This window comes from Somniosus microcephalus, chromosome 14 (assembly GCF_052327205.1).
Source record: "Somniosus microcephalus isolate GS21.2 chromosome 14, FLI_Smic_1.0, whole genome shotgun sequence".
Taxonomy (NCBI): Eukaryota; Metazoa; Chordata; class Chondrichthyes; order Squaliformes; family Somniosidae; genus Somniosus; species Somniosus microcephalus.
In genome coordinates, this window is record NC_141000.1 from 49,040,242 (window position 1) to 49,063,674 (window position 23,433).

The window sequence follows — 23,433 nt, forward strand, 5'->3', positions numbered from 1 at the left end:
AACAATACAGAAGTAAATACTGCGGATGCTGGAAATCTGAAATTAAAACAGAAAATGCTGGGAACACTCAGCAGGTCAGGTAGCATCTGTGGAGAGAGAAACAGAGTTAACGTTTCAGGCCGATGACCTTTTGTCAGAACTTCAGACGACGGGTCACCGACTTGAAACGTTAACTCTGTGGGCTGGATTTTGCCAGCCCTGGGGAGGCAGTTTTGGAGGCGGGACTGCTGGGAAAATGGCAGAATTGGGGGGCGGGCGCCCAACACGCCTCCATGTCATCTTGCCAGGAGGTGGGTAGCCGTCCCGCGCCGGGTCCCGTCTCCCTGGAGGCGGGAAGGGATTAAAGCCTATTAACTGCCTGTTAACAGGTAGTTAACAGGCAGAAAATAGGATTATCCCCATTTTGCCCACACAAGTGCGGGCTTCCGGAAGGCTCCGAAACCCGCCAGGGTCACCGAGGTGAGTAGTGGGTCTGCGGGGGTCGGAGGGGTCCAAAGGTGAGGTGAGTATCTGAGGTAAGTGCAAAATGTTAGAAAAAGTGTACTTACCTTTGTTTCTTCCTGCAGGCTTCAATCAGTGGGTATGCGGAGAGTCTCGCACCTCCGCGGTAGAGATGACAGATGGCCGTTGCATTCTCCAATGCAACAACCATCTCATTTCTGCAAAAGAAAGAGGTTTGATGAGGTCTTGAATTCAAGAACTCATCAAACTACAGAGAATGTCAGTGTTTGACAGCTTCACAGAGCTGTCAAATGATGACAATTCATCTGTCAAAATTTTTTGACAGATGAAACGGCTTTCCCTTAATTGGCTTGCTAAGCCTGCTGGGCGGGCTTAACAAGGTCAATCAAGGGGAAATAGCGTGGGTTGGCCAGAAGTTGATGGAGGCGGGACTGAAACCTGACAAGTGGGAGTCCCGCCTCCAAAAGCTCCCCATTGGCAAAATCCAGCCCTGTGTTTCTCTCTACACAGATGCTCCCTGACCTGCTGAGTATTCCCAGCATTTTCTGTTAATAATTATTTTGAAATTTAACTATGACTTGTATTAAAATAGCTCAAATTCAAACTAAAATGTGTGCTTGCTGCTTCTGAGGGTAGTGAGTGGCTCTTGACAGGTCCTATTATTCCTTCTGCAGTGAAGCTTTATCAAATAAAAAAATGATGTCCAACAGGCACAACTGGTGCTGCAGATTTCTGTCAGCAGGCTCCAGGTGGCAGCACCGAGCAGCCAGCGGCGGAGACCGGAAGTGCTGTCTGTCAGGCCGAATGGGGAGGAAGTCTCGCGAGACCTGGCCTCGGTGGCCGCCATGTTGTATTTTGGCTGCGGCCTTTTAATAAGTTAGAGAGAGAGAGAGAGAGCGGGCTCGGGGCTGGCCTGGGCCACATTGAGCTACCCGGGGGAGGGGAGCCCGCACACAGCGCCCGCCCGCTGAGAGGAATGAGACTCTGGGAGGAATGAAAGGCGGTAAGTGGAGGGAGAGGTGGTTTGTGTGTCCATCTCAGCCTGTGTGTGTGTCCATCTCAGCCTGTGTGTGTGTCCCTCCCCATCTCAGCCCGTGTGTGTGTGTCTCCCCCTCCCCATCTTAGCCTGTGTGTGTGTGTGTCTCCCCCTCCCCATCTTAGCCTGTGTGTGTGTCTCCCCCCCCATCTCAGCCTGTGTGTCTCCCCCCCATCTCAGCCTGTGTGTGTGTGTGTCCATCTCAGCCTGTGTGTGTGTCCCTCCCCATCTCAGCCTGTGTGTGTGTGTCTCCCCCTCCCCATCTTAGCCTGTGTGTGTGTCTCCCCCCCCATCTCAGCCTGTGTGTCTCCCCCCCATCTCAGCCTGTGTGTGTGTGCCCCCCCATCTCAGCCTGTGTGTGTGTGCCCCCCCATCTCAGCCTGTGTGTGTGTGCCCCCCCATCTCAGCCTGTGTGTGTGTGCCCCCCCATCTCAGCCTGTGTGTGTGTGCCCCCCCATCTCAGCCTGTGTGTGTGTGCCCCCCCATCTCAGCCTGTGTGTGTGTGTCCCCCCCCATCTCAGCCTGTGTGTGTGTGTCCCCCCCCCATCTCAGCCTGTGTGTGTCCCCCCCATCTCAGCCTGTGTGTCCCCCCCATCTCAGCCTGTGTGTCCCCCCCATCTCAGCCTGTGTGTCCCCCCCATCTCAGCCTGTGTGTCCCCCCCATCTCAGCCTGTGTGTCCCCCCCATCTCAGCCTGTGTGTCCCCCCCATCTCAGCCTGTGTGTCCCCCCCATCTCAGCCTGTGTGTCCCCCCCATCTCAGCCTGTGTGTCCCCCCCATCTCAGCCTGTGTGTCCCCCCCATCTCAGCCTGTGTGTCCCCCCCATCTCAGCCTGTGTGTCCCCCCCATCTCAGCCTGTGTGTGTGTGCCCCCCCATCTCAGCCTGTGTGTGTGTGCCCCCCCATCTCAGCCTGTGTGTGTGTGCCCCCCCATCTCAGCCTGTGTGTGTGTGCCCCCCCATCTCAGCCTGTGTGTGTGTGTCCCCCCCCATCTCAGCCTGTGTGTGTGTGTCCCCCCCCATCTCAGCCTGTGTGTGTGTGTCCCCCCCCCATCTCAGCCTGTGTGTGTCCCCCCCCCATCTCAGCCTGTGTGTCCCCCCCCATCTCAGCCTGTGTGTCCCCTCCATCTCAGCCTGTGTGTCCCCCCCATCTCAGCCTGTGTCCCCCCCATCTCAGCCTGTGTGTCCCCCCCATCTCTGTGTGTGTGTGTGTGTCCCATCTCAGCCTGTGTGTGTGTGTGTGTGTGTGTGTGTGTGTGTGTGTGTGTGTGTGTCCCCATCTCAGCCTGTGTGTGTGTGTGTGTATCCCCCCCATCTCAGCCTGTGTGTGTGTGTCCCCCATCTCAGCCTGTGTGTGTGTCCCCCCATCTCAGCCTGTGTGTGTGTGTGTCCCCCATCTCAGCCTGTGTGTGTGTGTGTGTCCCCCCCCATCTCAGCCTGTGTGTGTGTCCCCCCCATCTCAGCCTGTGTGTGTGTCCCCCCCATCTCAGCCTGTGTGTGTGTCCCCCCCATCTCAGCCTGTGTGTGTGTCCCCCCCCATCTCAGCCTGTGTGTGTGTGTCCCCCCATCTCAGCCTGTGTGTGTCCCCCCCATCTCAGCCTGTGTGTGTCCCCCCCCATCTCAGCCTGTGTGTGTCCCCCCCCATCTCAGCCTGTGTGTGTGTCCCCCCCCCATCTCAGCCTGTGTGTGTGTCCCCCCCATCTCAGCCTGTGTGTGTGTCCCCCCCATCTCAGCCTGTGTGTGTGTCCCCCCCCCATCTCAGCCTGTGTGTGTGTGTCCCCCCATCTCAGCCTGTGTGTGTGTCCCCCCCATCTCAGCCTGTGTGTGTCCCCCCCCATCTCAGCCTGTGTGTGTCCCCCCCCATCTCAGCCTGTGTGTGTGTCCCCCCCCCATCTCAGCCTGTGTGTGTGTCCCCCCCATCTCAGCCTGTGTGTGTGTCCCCCCCATCTCAGCCTGTGTGTGTGTCCCCCCCCCATCTCAGCCTGTGTGTGTGTGTCCCCCCATCTCAGCCTGTGTGTGTGTCCCCCCCCCCCATCAGCCTGTGTGTGTGTGTCCCCCCCCATCTCAGCCTGTGTGTGTGTGTCCCCCCCCCATCTCAGCCTGTGTGTGTGTGTCCCCCCCCCCATCTCAGCCTGTGTGTGTGTGTGTCCCCCCCCCAATCTCGGCCTGTGTGTGTGTGTCCCCCCCCCCCCATCTCGGCCTGTGTGTGTGTGTGTCCCCCCCCCCCCCCCATCTCGGCCTGTGTGTGTGTGTGTGTGTGTGTGTGTGTGTGTGTGTGTGTGTCCCCCATCTCGGCCTGTGTGTGTGTGTCCCCCCCCCCCCCCATCTCAGCCTGTGTGTGTGTGTCCCCCCCCCCCCCCCCCCAAGTCTCGGCCTGTGTGTGTGTCTCCCCCCCCCCCCCCCCCCCCCGCCCGTCTCGGCCTGTGTGTGTGTCCCCCCCCCCCCCCCCCCCCCCCCATCTCGGCCTGTGTGTGTGCGTCCCCCCCCACCTCGGCCTGTGTGTGTGCGTCCCCCCCCACCTCGGCCTGTGTGTGTGTCCCCCCCCCCCCCCCCCATCTCGGCCTGTGTGTGTGCGTCCCCCCCCATCTCGGCCTGTGTGTGTGCGTCCCCCCCCATCTCGGCCTGTGTGTGTGCGTCCCCCCCCCCATCTCGGCCTGTGTGTGTGCGTCCCCCCCCATCTCGGCCTGTGTGTGTGCGTCCCCCCCCATCTCGGCCTGTGTGTGTGCGTCCCCCCCCATCTCGGCCTGTGTGTGTGCGTCCCCCCCCATCTCGGCCTGTGTGTGTGCGTCCCCCCCCATCTCGGCCTGTGTGTGTGCGTCCCCCCCCATCTCGGCCTGTGTGTGTGCGTCCCCCCCCCCCCCCCCCCCCCCCCATCTCGGCCTGTGTGTGTGCGTCCCCCCCCCCCCCCCCCCCCCATCTCGGCCTGTGTGTGTGCGTCCCCCCCCCCCCCCCCCATCTCGGCCTGTGTGTGTGCGTCCCCCCCCCCCCCCCCATCTCGGCCTGTGTGTGTGCGTCCCCCCCCCCCCCCATCTCGGCCTGTGTGTGTGCGTCCCCCCCCCCCTCCCCCCATCTCGGCCTGTGTGTGTGCGTCCCCCCCCCCCCCCCCCCACCCCCATCTCGGCCTGTGTGTGCGTCGTCCCCCCCCCATCTCGGCCTGTGTGTGTGCGTCGTCCCCCCCCATCTCGGCCTGTGTGTCCCCCCCATCTCAGCGTGTGTGTGTGTGTCTGTCCCCCCATCTGCGTGTGTGTGTCTGTCCCCCCCCCATCTCAGCCTGTGTGTGTCCCCCCATCTCAGCCTGCCTCTGTGTGTGTCCCCCCCATCTCAGCCTGTGTGTGTGTGTGTCTGTCCCCATCTCAGCCTGTGTGTGTGTGTGTGTGTGTGTGTGTGTGTGTGTGCCCATCTCAGCGTGTGTGTCCCCATCTCAGCCTGCCTCTGTGTGTGTCCCCCCCATCTCAGCCTGTGTGTGTGTGTGTCTGTCCCCATCTCAGCCTGTGTGTGTGTGTCCCCCATCTCAGCCTGTGTGTGTGTGTGTCCCCCCCATCTCAGCCTGCCTGTGTGTGTGTGTCCCCCCCATCTCAGCCTCTGTGTGTGTGTGTGTCCCCCCCATCTCAGCCTGTGTGTCCCCCCCATCTCAGCCTGTGTGTGTGTCCCCCCATCTCTGCGTGTGTGTGTGTGTGTGTCCCCCATCTCTGCGTGTGTGTGTGTGTGTGTCCCCCATCTCTGCGTGTGTGTGTGTGTCCCCCATCTCGTGTGTGTGTGTGTCCCCCATCTCTGCGTGTGTGTGTGTGTCCCCCCCATCTCAGCCTGTGTGTGTGTGTGTGTCCCCATCTCAGCCTGTGTGTGTGTGTGTCCCCCCCATCTCAGCCTGCCTGTGTGTGTGTGTCCCCCCCCATCTCAGCCTGTGTGTGTGTGTGTGTCCCCCATCTCAGCCTGTGTGTGTGTGTCCCCCCCATCTCAGCCTCTGTGTGTGTGTGTGTCCCCCCCATCTCAGCCTGTGTGTCCCCCCCATCTCAGCCTGTGTGTGTGTCCCCCCATCTCTGCGTGTGTGTGTGTGTCCCCCATCTCTGCGTGTGTGTGTGTGTCCCCCATCTCTGCGTGTGTGTGTGTGTCCCCCATCTCTGCGTGTGTGTGTGTGTCCCCCATCTCTGCGTGTGTGTGTGTGTGTCCCCCATCTCTGCGTGTGTGTGTGTGTCCCCCATCTCTGCGTGTGTGTGTGTGTCCCCCATCTCTGCGTGTGTGTGTGTGTCCCCCCATCTCTGCGTGTGTGTGTGTGTCCCCCCCATCTCAGCCTGTGTGTGTGTGTCCCCCCCCCATCTCAGCCTGCCTGTGTGTGTGTGTCCCCCCCCCATCTCAGCCTGTGTGTGTGTGTCCCCCCCCCCATCTCAGCCTGTGTGTGTGTGTCCCCCCCATCTCAGCCTCTGTGTGTCCCCCCCCATCTCAGCCTGTGTGTGTGTCCCCCCATCTCTGCGTGTGTGTGTGTCCCCCCCATCTCAGCCTGTGTGTGTGTGTGTCCCCCCCATCTCAGCCTGTGTGTGTGTGTCCCCCCCATCTCAGCCTGCCTGTGTGTGCGCCCCCATCTCAGCCTGTGTGTGCGCCCCCATCTCAGCCTGCCTGTGTGTGCGCCCCCATCTCAGCCTGCCTGTGTGTGTGCCCCCATCTCAGCGTGTGTGTGCCCCCATCTCAGCGTGTGTGTGTGCCCCCATCTCAGCGTGTGTGTGCCCCCATCTCAGCGTGTGTGTGCCCCCATCTCAGCGTGTGTGTGCCCCCATCTCAGCGTGTGTGCCCCCATCTCAGCGTGTGTGCCCCCATCTCAGCGTGTGTGCCCCCATCTCAGCGTGTGTGCCCCCATCTCAGCGTGTGTGCCCCCATCTCAGCGTGTGTGCCCCCATCTCAGCGTGTGTGCCCCCATCTCAGCGTGTGTGTGTGCCCCCATCTCAGCGTGTGTGTGTGCCCCCATCTCAGCGTGTGTGTGCCCCCATCTCAGCGTGTGTGTGTGCCCCCATCTCAGCGTGTGTGTGCCCCCATCTCAGCGTGTGTGTGTGCCCCCATCTCAGCGTGTGTGTGCCCCCATCTCAGCGTGTGTGTGTGCCCCCATCTCAGCGTGTGTGTGTGCCCCCATCTCAGCGTGTGTGTGTGCCCCCATCTCAGCGTGTGTGCCCCCATCTCAGCGTGTGTGTGCCCCCATCTCAGCGTGTGTGTGTGCCCCATCTCAGCGTGTGTGTGCCCCCATCTCAGCGTGTGTGTGTGCCCCCATCTCAGCGTGTGTGTGTGCCCCCATCTCAGCGTGTGTGTGTGCCCCCATCTCAGCGTGTGTGTGTGCCCCCATCTCAGCGTGTGTGTGTGCCCCCATCTCAGCGTGTGTGTGTGCCCCCATCTCAGCGTGTGTGTGTGCCCCCATCTCAGCGTGTGTGTGTGCCCCCATCTCAGCGTGTGTGTGTGCCCCCATCTCAGCGTGTGTGTGTGCCCCCATCTCGGCGTGTGTGTGTGCCCCCATCTCGGCGTGTGTGTGTGCCCCCATCTCGGCGTGTGTGTGTGCCCCCATCTCGGCGTGTGTGTGTGTGCCCCCATCTCGGCGTGTGTGTGTGTGCCCCCATCTCGGCGTGTGTGTGTGTGCCCCCATCTCGGCGTGTGTGTGTGTGCCCCCATCTCGGCGTGTGTGTGTGTGCCCCCATCTCGGCCTGGGTGTGTGCGTGTGTGGCCCCCATCTCGGCCTGGGGGTGTGTGCGCGCCCCCCATCTCGGCCTGTGTGTGCGCCCCATCCCCGTCTCGGCCTGTGTGTGTGACCCGAGAAGGGGCTCATCCGGCGAGCAGCATCACCTCTCTCCCCTCACTGTGTCTGTCTGCAGTAAACCTGGAGGCAATCACTGCTGCTGCTCCTTCCCATCCTTCTGCCCACACTCCCATCATCAGAGAGGAATTCATCTCTGCAGCACTGACACTCACCCCTGCTTCCTCCCTCTACAACACAGCATTTCACACACAGACCTGCTGCTGTGCTTGTTCAATGTATCACTGATTTGGAGACATCACTCTATTATGGTCACTTGTTTTGGAGAAGCTAGGATTTTCTATTTGTTGGCAGAAAGTTTTGATTTGCCACTGTCAGCTGTGTCCTCGTAAACTTAGTTGTTTTGTCAATTTATTATAATTGAAACGCTGTATGATTTTTGTTTTGTTAGGAGAGTGCCAAGTCCAACTTTAGTTACCCATGTCCAGACCTGTGTGTGTGCCGGCTCAAGTTGGTGCCAGTGCAATCTTGATGGTTAATTGGAAATACTAAAGTCTAAGTAAACTCTTTTTAAATTTTAATGTCAATTTTTACTAGTGGAAATGAGTCAGAGTAACAGATAAATGCAATGGCAAAGTGTTGCACAATACTGAAGTATCAAGCTCCGAGAGCCATATTGATGGGAAAGTTGCCTGACAAATCTAGAAAATCTATGAATGTTAAAAGTTGAGCACTGCGGCAAGAGGTGTTGTAATGTCTGTTAATTGTTATAGATTTGTATGTACAGTATGGTGATTTGTCTACGCTGACTTATTGCATGTTTATGTTGGTTTAGTATAAGATGTAGTAATTCCATTCATGTGCATTGTCATTCTAAGTTATACAATACAATTACTGGCAAAATAAAATCAGTTCTAGTGCCACCATACTTCCAGATGCTAACAGACCAATTTATTTACAGTATTTTCTGCCTTATTCCAGATACTAATTAATAGTTTTGTATAATATGCTGCTTCATCGTCAGTTGCATGTGTTTTTTCATGCCCTGGCCCTCAATTGTTTATTTCTGGTGGAGTGGTTGAGAATGGATTACTCCACTTTGCAATTAGTTACAGGACTAGGAACTTGAATGCCAATTTGTATTGACATCGCTACAAGAGAGCTTAATTTCCCATCTCTTCAAAGTTGATCGGGATAAAGGGAGACAAATTTGTACCTGAATAGTTTCAAAGCGATATATAGGCCCTAACTGATTCTGTGATTGCTTCAGGGACAACATTCGGCAGTGTTCAGACTGTCCCCTACGGCACCGGCAGGTTTGACTGTGCTTGTTCCAGTTTGCTGTGCTCATTAGCAAGTATGGCCAGGCTGATAATAACATCATCGTTAAAATAATCTCATTAAAAGGGGATTGAATTACTGAAAAATAGTGAAAACATTGGCCCAGAAATTAGGATCGGGTGCTTGCCGCGCGTGCAAGCCCCCGATGTGCACTCACCTGGCGCGCCGACATCTGAAGCCTGGGCCTGCTTGGAATTCCTGTCACTGGCCCGGTTCAGATGTCGGCGCGCTGTGCTTGCCTGATCCAGCGGCGTAGTTAGTGCGATGTGCCGGCTGGGATCAGGTGAGCACTGTGCAGCCAATCAGGGGAGGGCAAACTTCATTCATGAGTTTGATAGTAAGAACTGTCAAACTCATGAAAAGTACGGGCGCCCAAAAGACTAGTTTAACTTTAAATAAAATTTTAAAAAACATCCCAATAATTAAATAAACTATAAATAACTTTAAAAAACTATTTTAAACAATTAATCAAATTTTTGAAAAATAATTTTTTGAGAAATCTGGTCTAAAAATAAACTTACCTTACTGTAAAGTCCTTAAAAACAATAAAGCTGTGGAAAAAATGTTATAATTTTAAATAATAGACCACTTACCTTAAAGAATCAAGTCCTTACACCTCCTTTTTATATGTCTAAAAAGTTCAGGCCCTTACACACGGGCAAACCTGTCAAAGAGAAGGAAGTTCAACGCCTGCGTGCAGGCGTTGGACCTCTAAACCCCTTGGAGGAAATGCCGGTTTTCCGCGCATGAGCTGTGCATGCTGAAATCCGGCACTTCCAACGGGCCCACGCGTGAGTACCCCGTCCGTACTCACGCGTTGGGACCGGAATCACTGGCCCATAGTATCCATAGTGATGAGAACTAAGTTTTAGTCAAACCAGGTTCTCCTTTTCCATGCATACATTCCTATTTTGTTGAAACTTGGTGACTGTAACAAGTACAACAGAACATTTTCTTTCTTCCACTTTGTGACTTTAAACCTATTTTGTAAAGACAATTATAGATATATAAAAATGTAGAAACTGTGAAACAATATCCGTAAAGCTGAGATTTAGCTTCATTAGTGTGCAGTGTAGTCATGTATACAACTACAGGAAACTCTTTTTATCCGGGACCGGCGTGGTGCCGGTTGATCAAAAAGTCCGGATTACAGAGAGGTATACGTACTAGGGTACGAGAGCCCCATACACGGCCACAGATCCAGGCGTCCCTGTTGCATGGCAACAGGTGCAGGAACCCTGGTTACATGGCGCCACAGATCTAGGAACCCCGGTTACACGGCCTCTAATATGAAGTAAAACTTACTGAACCTACTCCTGAATTTTGCCAGTTAAGAGAGATGTCAGGTTATTTAGGTGCCGGTAAATCGAGAGTTTCCTGTACTTCAGCCCATCCATGGAAATTAAGTACTGTAGCTAGTGGGGCTATACTCGGCATAGATTACAGGTCATGCAAAATGCTTATAGAATCTGTATATTTGTATGTGTTAAACAAACATATTAAACATTGCAACTGAAAACCTGCACACACATTTGGACGATACTTGTACTGAAATCTTTAGAAAAACCAATGTTGCATTGGTGTTTATATTAGCTACTTCCTGCTGTTAATTTTTGCATGTAGTTATGCAGCCAGGAAGTGCATGTTATGGTTTGTGGAATATTGGGTGCAACTCTTTTTACATCCAAGTTGTAAAACTTGTATTGAGTGATCACACTTGGGATTGTACCAGATAGGTGCTGAAGATAGGCAGTTGTTGAACCCAGGTGACTTAAGCATACAAACTTCAATCATTGAAATAAAAGTGAAAATTTGAAACACCGATCATTTAAAAATGAATACTCCTAGGTGTTTGAGGAAAACCTCCCTCGTATTAACAACATTTTCTATTTGAAAAGACTTGTGATGTAGTGGATGACTTCCTGAGCAGGATATAATTTTCACAAGTGTTTGAGGTGCTAAAATATGATAATTTCTTCCAGTCTTAGTTTCCAGCACCCTTCACTATTTCACTAAAGCTTTCAGCAGCCTTGTAAGGGGGAGGGAAGGCAAGAAAAGGGCTGCTAAGATGTCTTTTTTTCAGCACCCAGCCTCCGAAACAATGCTGAAGTTGTAGCTCCGATCAAGAGGCTGGTCACTGTATTGCAAGGCTTTTTAAAAATTGAACTTCCTCATTTGGAAATATAAATTTGGGGTATTTTCCAGAAATACTCGAGTATCATACAATCATACAGCACCGAAGGAGGCAATTCAGCCTATCGTGCCTGTACCGGCTCTTTGAAAGAGCGATCCAATTAGTCCCACTCCCCTGCTCTTTCACCATAACCCTGCAGATTTTTCCTTCTCTAGTATTTATCCAATTTCCTTTTGAAAGTTACTAATGAATCTGCTTCCACCATCCTTTCAGGCAGTGCATTCCAAAGTATAAGCACTTTTTCTTGAAGTTGAAATTGCCTGATTTCAGGTGCAGCATCTATTTATTTACAACTGCCAAAGGACTGGATCATAATGTTGAAATTGACTGCTTCATTCAGTTGCAGGTCTTGCACTGAATTGAAATTAGAAAATTGGTACCTCTGAGAAAATGTCTGCTGAAGACAGCTGGCTATTTAATCAAAAGGAACAGGCAGCTAGCTTTCCCAATCTTTCATCTGTAGGTTTGGTCACTTTTTTTTATTTATTCCTAGAGACTGGCGGTATCAGTATCAGATCTTCGGTTATTTGTCAAATTACAATAAGTGAAGTCCACTGAATCAGTAAGTTCCTGTATAAAATGCAGTGAATTGCATCAGGAGATATGGGACCTTTACATGTGTTTTGTTTATGATACATGACGATAGCTGTTCTAATGGCTTGTTGTAGAGGCAATCCAAGTTTTGGAATCGGTACAGATAGTATCCACCAAGACTTTTTGCTGGTAATCCTTATAGGGATTGCTGCCACCAATCATTTGATCTACTTATCTCTAATTGTGTGCATAATGTAATATGTCTGGATGAAATTGATTATTAAATCCCTCTTTGTGAGACTCCCTAATCAAATGTAGCCTATCATTTTTTGTTAAAGTCTTCCCTTTAAGAGACTTTAAAGAGAATGTATGTAAATGACCTTATTTATTAATACTTTTTAATTAAGCCAGAAAAAACACCAAACCGTTTCTGCCTGTCTGGCTTTATATCACTGCACCTGTAATGGTTCTGGGTTACTGGAGAAGAACATTGGAATTTCTAATGTATATTGAAAGGACAGTATTGATTTTGAATTTGAGCTGTTGTCATAAAATAAGGTCGAAAGAGGCCACTTGATGCCATGGGTTAAACACTGGCCTTTCACTTCTGGGTCTTCAGTCCAAATTCAACTTGGATTAAAGGGATGAAAGTTTCCTATGAGCTGCAAGAATCCTATGAATTTGAGCAGTCTAAGTCCATTTCCTAGTGGGCACGGTACTAATTTGGCATTAATTGGCAATCTTGCTCAAAGGCTAGAGGATGACCGCCAGTGTAAAATGTTTCACTGGTCGGGGAGACACTCAAGTCAAGGACTGAAGTTGGTTGTTGGTGGAGACCAGGGAGAGCTTCACTGTGCACTTGGCTGTGTTATACCTGACCTGGGAGTGTTTCACTGGGTGCATGAAATAGGGAGTTCCATTCCCCAGCACTAATGTCACTTACCTTGCCATGCACAAAAAGATTTGAAGACAAGCTGTAGATTAATATGCAGCGGGTAATATTACATGTGCTTTGTAAAGGCTGCGACCTAACCATAATGTTTTTTTTCCCCCCCCTTTCCTGGAGGCGTTTTTTTTTTTTAGACACTGTACTGTTGGAAAATTGGACATGAGTAGCTTCCCTGCTGAATGAGGGTTAATTGGTGGTTAAAACTAAGGAAGAGCAGGGAGCAACAAGGGTCAGATACTCCAGTTCGGCTCTACTGCTAATAAAATGCTGCATAGGAAGGAAAGGGACTGGCAGAATTTTTGCTCATGCTGTGATGAGCTTGCTTGACTCTAAAATATAGTTTTTTGTTTGTTTGTGTGTGTCCTTTTAATGAAGTTGTGACACATGTGCAGTGAATGTAAGCTATGAAGTTACAATACTTGGTCAGTGATTCAGCACACAGTAACTCTGCTTACTGTATGTCATAACCGAAGGTGGTTTAAGGGTACAAGGCATTATTTGACTTGTGTGCAGACTAAATACCAGTCCATTTAATCAGCATGCATAGTAACCGTTTATGGCGACTTGGACATGTGCCATGAGAAAAGGTATCACAGTCTCTCGGAACTCATTTTTCTTGCCTTTTTAGGTTTACCTGTGGCAAAAGGAAATGTTAGCTAGGATACTTCAAGGTCACAGTATATGCCACTCTCGAATTAGTCAAAAGTTGTACAGCGTTCCTCTTTCTTTCTCTTCCCCCCCCCCCCCCCCCCCTCCCCCCCCCACTTCCTGCAGAGAAGTATGTTGCCATGGCTAAGATTGGGAATCTGCGATGGATCCAAAACCTGTACCTAGGGTTGCAAAATTCCAGGAATTTTTAAAAGAGGAAACTTTCCATGGGAATTGAGTTTTTTTGCACACTGATAGTTTTTGTCTCGGCCCCTTATATATTATGTTTGTTATCAAAATAGACATGCTGTTCCATACAAATAAAAACAGGCTTTCAAAACTTTATTTAGGTTATAATTTTGAACTTTATTGAATCCCCACAAAAAGACCCATCTAAAATAAAATAGTGTCAGCTTATTTAGCCTGTAATTTGTCCTTATTTTGTCCCTTTGAGTCTTCTACTCATCATTGCTCCTCCTGATTCTCTGGCTCTGACGTGTCCATTTCCTCCTTGGTCACTGTCTAGCTGTGTGGTGGACACTTCTGTACCTGGCTCAATAAGTTGTAGTTTCGCCCGGATAGCCACCAGTTTCTCCACTCTCTTGTTAATCAGCCTGTTGCGCACCTTTGTATGCGTATTCCCAAAAAGTGACCAGTTTTGTTCAGAGGCCGCTGACGAAGGTGGGATTTGGAGTATCACCGATGCAACGGGTGACAGGGCCTCAGATGCACAAAGTCCCTTCCACCAGGTATGTGCACTGATATGCTTGCATGATTCCCATATCCCGTTCCCATTCCAAAGACCTTGCTTGGTAGAGAACTTTGCCAGACTTCCCAGAACTTTGCCCACGTCCAGATTGAGGTGGTGTGAGAGGGTAGAAATCACACTGTAAGCGCTGTTGATCTGTTCTCCAGAAAGTATTGGTCTCCCAACATGCTTTGGGTCCAGCATGTATGCTGCAGCATGAATCGGCTTGACACAAAATTCTTGACGCGTCTGTATGAATTGAACAATTGCCTTCCCCTCTGCTTTGAGCAGCAGGAATGTGGGTAGCGCAATGCTGATTTGTTCTTTTAAATCAGCAAAAAGCCTGAGAACATCTGACAAGACAGTGTCATCTCCTTCAATCTGAGCAATTGCAGATGCTACTGGTGAGAGTAGTTTAAGGCTGCTAACCACTCTCTCCCAAAACACATCATCCAGCGGTATTTTCTTGATGGTGGTTTCCGTATCCCCAGACTGGGATATTGCCATTTCTTGCAGCGACTCCTTACCCTCCAGAAGGCTGTTGTACATTATGACCGCCACCCCATCTAGTGTTGCTGGGCAGCTTCAGTGTGGTGTTCTTGCTCTTTGTCGTTTGCTTGGAGTTGTAGTTTGCTGCAACTACCTGTTTTCTCCTGACATACTTAACAACTTGCTTGGCTCTCTTGTACAGTGTTTCCATGGTTCTCAAACCCATGAGGTCCTTGAGGAGCAGGTTGAGCCCATGAGCTGTGCACCCAATAGATGTAATATGAGGGTAGGCCTCCTCCATTTGAGCCCAAGCAGCCTTCATATTCGCAGCATTGTCAGTAACTACTGCAAAGACCTTTTGTGATCCAAGATCGTTGGTGACCACTTTCAGCTCATCAGCAATGTATGTGTCTGTTGTCTTTCGTGTCTGTGCTCTTGGAGAACACTGGGAGAGGAGTGGAGACGATGTAGTTTATGATGCCCTCCCCTCGTACATTTGACCACCCATCTGAGATTACTGCAACACAGTCTACCATCTCTATCGTTTCTTTGGACTCTGTTATACTCAGCCTCCAGCAAATAAGTAGACAAAGCATGTCTGGTGGGAGGACAGTATGCAGGGCGGATAACATTGAAAAATCTCTTCCAGTACACACTGGCTGTGAGCATGAGGGGTGAGCCTGTCGCATATACAGCTCTGCATTCTTCTGGCTATGGTTATCCATTGTATCAAAGAACCTTCCAAGTGGGCCAGGAGTTGCTGATGATAAGGAGCCTGATGCTGAGTGTGAACAATCATCTTCTTGAATGGAAGCAGAGGAACTCTGGGCTGACTGCTGTGAGCTTTGAGTAGGGTTGCAAAATTCTGGGAATTTTTAAGAGGAAACTTTCCATGGGAATTTTCGGGAATTTATGGGAATTGAGTTTTTTTGCACACTGATGGTTTTTGTCTCTGACCCTTATTATCTTTGTCGTCAAAATAGATATACTGTTCCATACAAATAAAAACAGGCTTTCAAAACTTTATTTAGGTTATAATTTTGAACTTTATTGAACCCACACAAAAAAGACCCATCTAAAATAATATAAAAAGAGCATCAACTTATTTAGCCTGTAATTTGTCCTTATTTTGTCCCTTTGAGTCTTCTACTCATGAGTCTTCTGAGTCTTCTACTCATTGCTCCTCCTGATTCTCTGGCTCTGATGTGTCCATTTCCTCCTCTGTGTCAGTGTCTAGCTGTGTGGTGGACACTTCTGTATCTGGCTCAATAAGTTGTAGGTTCGCCCGGATGGCCACCAGTTTCTCCACTCTCTTGTTAGTCAGCCTGTTGCGCACCTTTGTATGCGTATTCCCAAAAAGTGACCAGTTTCGTTCAGAGGCCGCTGATGAAGGTGGGATTTGGAGTATCACCGATGCAATAGGTGACAGGGCCTCAGATGCACAAAGTCCCTTCCACCAGGTATGTGCACTGATATGCTTGCATGATTCCCATATCCCATCCCCATTCCAAAGACCTTGCTTGGTAGAGAACTTTGCCAGACTTCCCAGAACTTTGCCCACATCCAGATTGAGATGGTGTGAGAGGGTAGAAATCACACAGTAAGCGCTGTTGATCTGTTCTCCAGAAAGTATTGGTCTCCCAAGATGCTTTGGGTCCAGCATGTATGCTGCAGCATGAATCGGCTGGACACAAAATTCTTGACGCGTCTGTATGAATTGAACAATTGCCTTCTCCTCTGCTTTGAGCAGCAGGGATGTGGGTAGGGCAATGCTGATTTGTTCTTTTAAATCAGTAAAAAGCCTGAGAACATCTGACAAGACAGCGTCATCTCCTTCGATCTGAGCAATTGCAGATGCTACTGGTGAGAGTAGTTTAAGGCTGCTAACCACTCTCTCCCAAAACACATCATCCAGCAGTATTTTCTTGATGGTGGTTTCCATATCCCCAGACTGGGATATTGCCATTTCTTGCAGCGACTCCTTACCCTCCAGAAGGCTGTTGTACATTATGACAACACCACCCTATCTAGTGTTGTTGGGCAGCTTCAGTGTGGTGTGCTTGTTCTTTGTCATTTGCTTGGAGTTGTAGGTTGCTGCAACTACCTGTTTTCCCCTGACATACTTAACAACTTGCTTGGCTCTCTTGTACAGTGCTTCCATGGTTCTCAAACCCATGATGTCCTTGAGGAGCAGGTTAAGCCCATGAGCTGCGCACCCAATAGACGTAATATCAGGGTAGGCCTCCTCCACTTGAGCCCAAGCAGCCTTCATATTCGCAGCATTGTCAGTAACTACTGCAAAGACCTTTTGTGATCCAAGATCGTTGATGACCGCTTTCAGCTCATCAGCAATATATGTGCCTGTGTGTCTGTTGTCTTTCGTGTCTGTGCTCTTGGAGAACACTGGGAGAGGAGTGGAGACGATGTAGTTTATGATGTCCTCCCCTCGTACATTTGACCACCCATCTGAGATAACTGCAACACAGTCTGCCATCGCTATCGTTTCTTTGAGCTTTCCTTGGACTCTGTTATACTCAGCCTCCAGCAAATAAGTAGACAAAGCATGTCTGGTGGGAGGACAGTATGCAGGGCGAATAACATTGAAAAATCTCTTCCAGTACACATTGGCTGTGAGCATGAGGGGTGAGCCTGTTGCATATACAGCTCGAGCAAGGCACTCATCTGCATTCTTCTGGCTATGGTTATCCATTGTATCAAAGAACCTTCCAAGTGGGCCAGGAGTTGCTGATGATAAGGAGCCTGATGCTGAATGAGAACTATTATCTTCTTGAATGGAAGCAGAGGAACTCTGGGCTGACTGCTGTGAGCTTTGAGTGAAGTTGTTGCATTTGGATAAATGCTGCTGCATCTTTGTGGCATTCTTTACATATGGCTTTCTACAGTGTTTGCACATGTACACAGTCTTTCCATCTTTAATGCCTGGGGTAAAATGCTTCCACACATCCGACGGTAAACGTGGCATTGTTCTATGCAGAGAAATAAAGGGCATTCATCTCTGTCGAACTGCGGTCGATCAGCACGATTGCAACAGGGTGAGTACATTTTTGCTGATGCTCCATGTGATGGAAGCATGACCTGTACACACACGACGCTACATCACCAATAGTGTATTATTTTGTATATTTTAAATTGAAGGACAACAGAGTTCAACAAGTAACTGGTTTATTTGGTATAAAGTCTGATTTACTTACTGCATTATCACAACATCAGCAGAAAACAAAATGACTTCCCTCAGGACCCCTAACCTGGATCTTAAAAAAACTATAGTAGTCTTACAGATGCCTGCAGGCCAATCACAATTCGATATGCAAATATTACAAATAGAGGGAGCTAATCGCTCATCCAACCAATCAGGACACATTTGTTCACAGTCACACACAAAACTTGTAATTATTAAAACAAGCCAAGTAAGAAGATAAACATATATTGATTAAGAAATTCCTTAATAATTAAGATTCCATCTCTGTTAGTAATTTTAAGAGAGGACCTATGGGGGGGGGGAAAAAAAATGAAAGAAAAAGAAAAACAAAATTATGCTAGCGCGTGCTTTTTTGGGCAAAATTCCCAAGCTAAACTTCCCGTGGAAAATTTCCACCCCTTCGCAACCCTACCACTCGGTGGCATAGCAGCTACCACAAAACTCTGTCTCTTCTGGCGAAACCACATTATTTAACATGCTTTTGTAGCCTTCCAAAAAAAGCAATACAGAAGATGCTCTTGAAATATAAAATAATATGGTACATCATATATGATACCAGAACTATTTGAGGGACATGGCTACGTTAGTTTCTGCATGCTACCCATTAGAGCTCAGTCGTGTACTATGCTTTCTTCCTATTTACTTAGTAATTGTACCGATTTTAAAAAAAAGCCTGTCTTCTACAAAGAATTGTGGGTATGGATATTTCAGATTGTTTTCTATTTTAAAGCATCAAAGTTGAAAACAGAAATTGAAAGTTCTGGAAAAACCTGTTTGAAAACAATGTGTAGTGATCCAGTTGGAAATTTGACAATTAATTTCCCCCTAAAGAGTGATTTGAACAAGTTCTACTCTTGTGAACCCATTGTGATTGTGTTCTTGTTGATGGCACAAGGCCATAAAGTACAGATTATGGATACTGACTGTCGAATAAACCTGGCATATATTCCTAAAGGGATTGTTTGTTTGATTAAAATGGACTTGTGTTACATTCTTTAAAACCAAAATGTTTTTGAAAATTGCCCAATGGCTCGTAAATGCACTGCCAGGTATGGTACTAAGTTTTATTAACCAAAGAGTTCATGGATTTGATTGCTCTGTGCTGAGTTGGCTGGTCTCTGCTGAGATATTTCGGGCACTTAATTGGGCTCTATTCTCATGTGCTACGGAGCGGTATAATTAATCATTCAGTGCTCCCACTTCAACTTCTATCCAGTGATCCCTTTTGGAAAGTGGATATGTGAATCAGGACAGGATAAGGTTTGGCTGTGACGCGTTCCCTGGTGAAATTGCCTGCACACTCTCACTCTAGTTTCACAGGTGAAGAATGGGCACTTGGGTGAGGTACTGCAGGATTGACTGCACCGTTAGACCTGTACCCCAGTGAAAGGCAGCATCTTCAGCAGAGGAAGGGTGGAAATTGGCAGACAAAGTCTGATGTAGAAGAATTACTGTGATTACTTAGTTTTGAAGTATACTATCTGATGTTCCATGCCATTGCTCAGTGAGTCGGAGGTTTTATACGAGTGTGTTATGCCAAGTAGTATTGCCTGGGACAATTACTTTTCAGCATTGGGAATGGTCCTGGGATCATTGCAAATGGGGCAAGGAGTCTGGCAATACTGGGATTTGACCTCGTGGTCGAGCAATATTTTGAGTGAGGGAAACACACAGAGAAGGGGAGGTTTTGGGGAACATTGGAGGATGTGTTTTCAGGAGCACTGGAACAGGGTCTGGGATCATTTGGGAGTGGTGGGGGGCAGGGGGAGGGTCCTTGGGTCTGGAAGGACTGGGGGAGAGTTTTTGAGTACTTGCAGGGCCAGAGTTGAACAGTTTGCTGGTATCTGGCAGAATTGGGCATGGGGTAAGAGCAGAGTCCAATCGTCTTGTTGGGGGGCGGAACACGGGATAATGGGGCCAAAAACGATCATCTAGTTCCTGCCCTGAGGCATTTACATGTAAATTTTATGCTTATTAAAATGAATGGAGGGAAAATCACAGGTTGGGTGCATGCAGTTTCTTGATGGCATCCCTGGTGTGTGCCAGAAATGGAAAGTTTAGTGCACTGTTCAATCTATGCAAGTCAGCAAACTTGAATAAACATAAATTTCCATTAAAAAAAATAACCTCAGAGAATGCTCAAAAATTCACTGTTTATGCAGTTTCTAATTTTTTATTAAAAAATCCCTAAGCCTCAAAAATGGTTCACGAGAGATGTTTTTAACTGCATTTTTAACAATAAACAGGTATGGCTAAAAGAAATCTATGTTTTGTAAACAATGTTTGTTTTTTCTAACCATCAACAAAGAAACCATAAGTACTGCTGTTACAGGTGTTGTCTGTCTGAATAGCTCATAAAAAATAGCATTTGCTGATCAAAATAAATATATGTCCGATTTGCTTGCATTTAAGTTTTAAGAATTCAGTCTCCATTTTCATGTAATGCCTTTGGGGGGGAAAACAAAGAAGCTCGGAAATCCTTGTGTGATTCGTGGGTCACGCTGCTGCTCCTCAGCTCCTGCTGATGCACAGATTATATGATCAATGATTGAAAGCTCTATTCAGCTGACATGCAGCGTAAATCCAATAGTGGATTTCCATTGTATTTGGTTAACACCTGTCCCAATTGGCTTGGAATGACAGGGCATATTACTGCATAATGGTTTCTTCTCGCTACTTTCGATTTTTGCTGAATTCAAAGGCGTCTCTGTCCTCGCTGACTAACATTGGCTCCTGGCCTCCAACATCTCAAATTTAAAATTCTCATCCTTGTGTTTAAATCCCTCCATGGCCCTGCTCCTCTCTCTCGCTCACCTCCTCCAGCATGGCAACCCTCCATTCCTCTGACCCTGGCTGCTATTGAGGACCATGCCTTCAGTTGTCTTAGCTCCGTGCTCTGGATCTCCCTTCCCTGAAGGCTTCTGCCTCTCCACCTCCCTCTCTTTTTAATATTCTTCTTAAACCCCCCCCCCCCCCCCCCCCCGGCCCCGGGCCTGTGAAGCACCTTGGGATGAATTTCTACATTAAAGGTGCTATGTATATCCACCACCTCCTCCATAATGTCGTATGGCTTAATTATATTTTCCTTGTATTTCAACTTAAAATTTGGAAGGACACAACATGATGCAACAAAAATAGTCTTGTTTCAAATTAACTTGAGATGTAAGCAATTTTTCTCTCTCAAATCAACAACTGTACTTGAGTTTTATTTTTACTGATAGAATAGCAACAAGTATTCATTGTGTGCATTTTAAAGCTAATTAGCCCACAGTGCTTAGTTTAAACAGTTTCCCTACTGTATTTGCAAAAGTTGCAGAAGTCACAAATCTTTTCTGTAATTCCTTTTTAATTAGCTTTTTATTACATGATAAATGTTCCCTTGGTCAATAACATTGACTTGCAAATATGTTGCTGTCACTGTGCAACTGTTTCTTCAATGTTCTCATGAAGTAAGAAAATGGTGTCCTCGCTCCCACGTTCGCTTCATTGATAAAATCACTGGCTAATATAGAGTAGCAGTATTCCGTGTCCGATCCCTGATCTGTACCCCTATAGGTGATTTCAGCTGGGAGAGTTGTTGGGGGGGAGAGAGAAATTGCTTTTATGTAGTACCTTTCATAACTTCAAGACGGCCAATTATATACTTTTAAAGTGTAGGCACAGTTGTAATGTAGGGAAATGTGCAATTTGTGCAGCAAGGTCCTACAAACAACAATGAGAGAAATGCCCAGTTAATCTTTAGTGCTATTGGTTGAGGGATAAATATTGGACAGGACATCAGGAAAACTCCCTTGATCATCTTTGAATAGTGCCTTGAGATTTTGTGTCCACCTGAGCGGGCAGATGGGGCCTCGATTTAACATCTTGTACTAAAGACAGCACCTCCTACAGTGCAGCACTCCATCAGTACAGGTGTTAACTGTGGCTCAGTTGGTAGTACTCTTGCTTCTTGAGTCTAGGCTGATGCGCTAGTGCAGTACTGAGGGAGTGCTACACTGTCGGAGGTGCTGTCTTTCGGATGAGTCGTTAAACCGAGGCTCCGTCTGGCGCCATGGGTGGATGTAAAAGATCCCATGGCAGTATTTCGAAGAAGAGCAGGGGAGTTCTCCTGTGTCCAGGCCAATATTTTTCCCTCAACCAACATCACTTCATTAAAAAAAAAAAGCCCCAGATTATTTGGTCATTATCCCATTGCTGTTTGTGGGAGCTTGCTGTGCGCACATTGGCTGTCACGTTCCCTACATTACAAGTGCCTACATTTCAAAAGTACTTCATTGGCTGTTAAGCTGTCGTGAAAGACGCTATATAAACTTTTTCTTTTTTGGCTTTAGTGCTCCAAACTAGGGAGAGGAAGAATTAGGCAAGGATTCTCTTCATCATTATCCTAGTGGATGTTGGATGAGGGTAATTGGTCAGATAGCTTGCCAACCCTGTCTAGGCTCACAACTCAATAATGGTTACTTAGGCAAGATACTGGCGGACAGGTGACAATCATGGAACAATACTGCAGCTTAAATCTGTGCCTTCAGGAGAAGTGGAAAGGTGAGACCGAAGATATTTCCCAAAATCTGGGGATACACCACAAGTTGCAGAATCGAACCATATGCAAGGAAATTCTTCAGTGGTAGGAACCTAGAGTTCTACAAACCAGACCCGCTACCGTGCTGAATTTTAGTTTTATTTTGGTCACAGTCCGAGTATCCATTCTTTTTATATATTAATTTTCACATACAGAAACCAAAAATTTCAATTAATTAAATTCCTAAGCTGGAGTTAATGTGGCCTGCATTTCATATATCAAAGTCCATGATGCTAGAATAAATACTAGGGGTCAGGTAATCCAACTTGTACCCTGGTCAAGTCTGATCTGACATAGTTAGAGGGGGTGGGATCTGGGTGGAAATATTAGTAGCTGAATGATGAGGAGAAGGGGAAATGAGAGCAAAGATCAGTGTACAAAATGTGATCAAGATAATGTAAATACCCTGGGAATGGAGGTGGTTATAAGAAGTAATAATAAAATAACTTAAAAATATAGCAGGAGTGATGAAAAATAAGAACCTATTAAGCCAGACTTTGCTGCAGCAGGGCATCTAACGACATCGACTAAATCGCTAAAAGTGCAAGCTGGTGACTGTAGTGAACAGGGTATATCTCCTTAACCCATGAGATTGAAGGATTGGGAAATAAACAACTGAAGGATTGAGAAGGAGGGTGAATTAGTGGGTAATTTCAATGTCAAATCATGTACAGAAAGGGAAAGAAAGATCGAATTGAGAGAGAGAGAGAGGAGAGGAAAAAAAAGTGAGGGGAAAAAATAAAAATGTGACCTTTTTTAAAATTGCTTGTTTTGCTTGTAATTACTAACCCTGAATATCTGCGGGTTTCGTTTGTATCTACTGCGAAAATACAGTAACTTCCCACCATTCAATTTATGTCAATGGTGAGGCAGACAGCGAAGTGCCGTTCTTGGGAAGCCTAACAGCGGCGCCGCGCAATTCGGTCAGCAATGTTTGGATATTGGCATTTAACCACGCATCTGCTCCTCGTCCGAAGTTGCTGTACCACTTACACATAAATAACAGTGAGCGCCATTCAGTGTTTCCTTTCAGCTGTGCAGCGCTCTGCAGCTCCTGTGTAGCTGGCTCACTGGCTTTTAAACAGGAAAAACTGCGCATGCACGATATTTTGAATGGGCCACACACCCAAAAATGATTAAAGGGAACATTGGTGCCATTAGCCTCACCGTTATTTTGACAGCAAAATCTGGCACATTAAATTGCCTGTATAGCAATGTACTGAGCATCAGCAACAAAAAATGTGACAAGTCAGATAATAATGGTAATACACCATCAGGGCACAAGGGCAGTGTGGGGGCAGTTACACAGATAAGAGTCCTGTACACACATGCACATAGCCTAAGAAATAAAACCAATAAGTTAAAAGCTTAAATAGTTTGATGTAGTAGCCATTGCAGAAACCTGGCTCCAATCTGGGCATGACTGGGAACTAAACATTCCAGGCTATGGAATCTTTAGGAAGGATGGGGAAATTGAGAAAGGAGGAGTAGTAGCACTATTGATAAAG

At 48.1% G+C, this 23,433-nt stretch overlaps 1 protein-coding gene across 8 annotated transcripts in view; it reads left to right on the forward strand.

Annotated features, from left to right (window-relative positions):
• Positions 1 to 1,271: 1,271 nt before the first annotated feature.
• tab3 (TGF-beta activated kinase 1 (MAP3K7) binding protein 3) overlaps positions 1,272 to 23,433 on the forward strand; it is a 149,956-nt gene continuing 127,794 nt past the window's right edge. For 3 of the 8 annotated variants that reach the window (XM_086006541.1, XM_086006540.1, XM_086006549.1), the window contains exon 1: positions 1,272 to 1,465. The gene's annotated coding sequence lies outside the window, so the exon portion shown is untranslated. Of the gene's footprint in view, positions 1,466 to 7,674; positions 7,783 to 23,433 lie in introns of all 8 variants that reach the window. The other 5 variants (XM_086006544.1, XM_086006547.1, XM_086006545.1 and 2 more) reach the window with 3 other exon arrangements.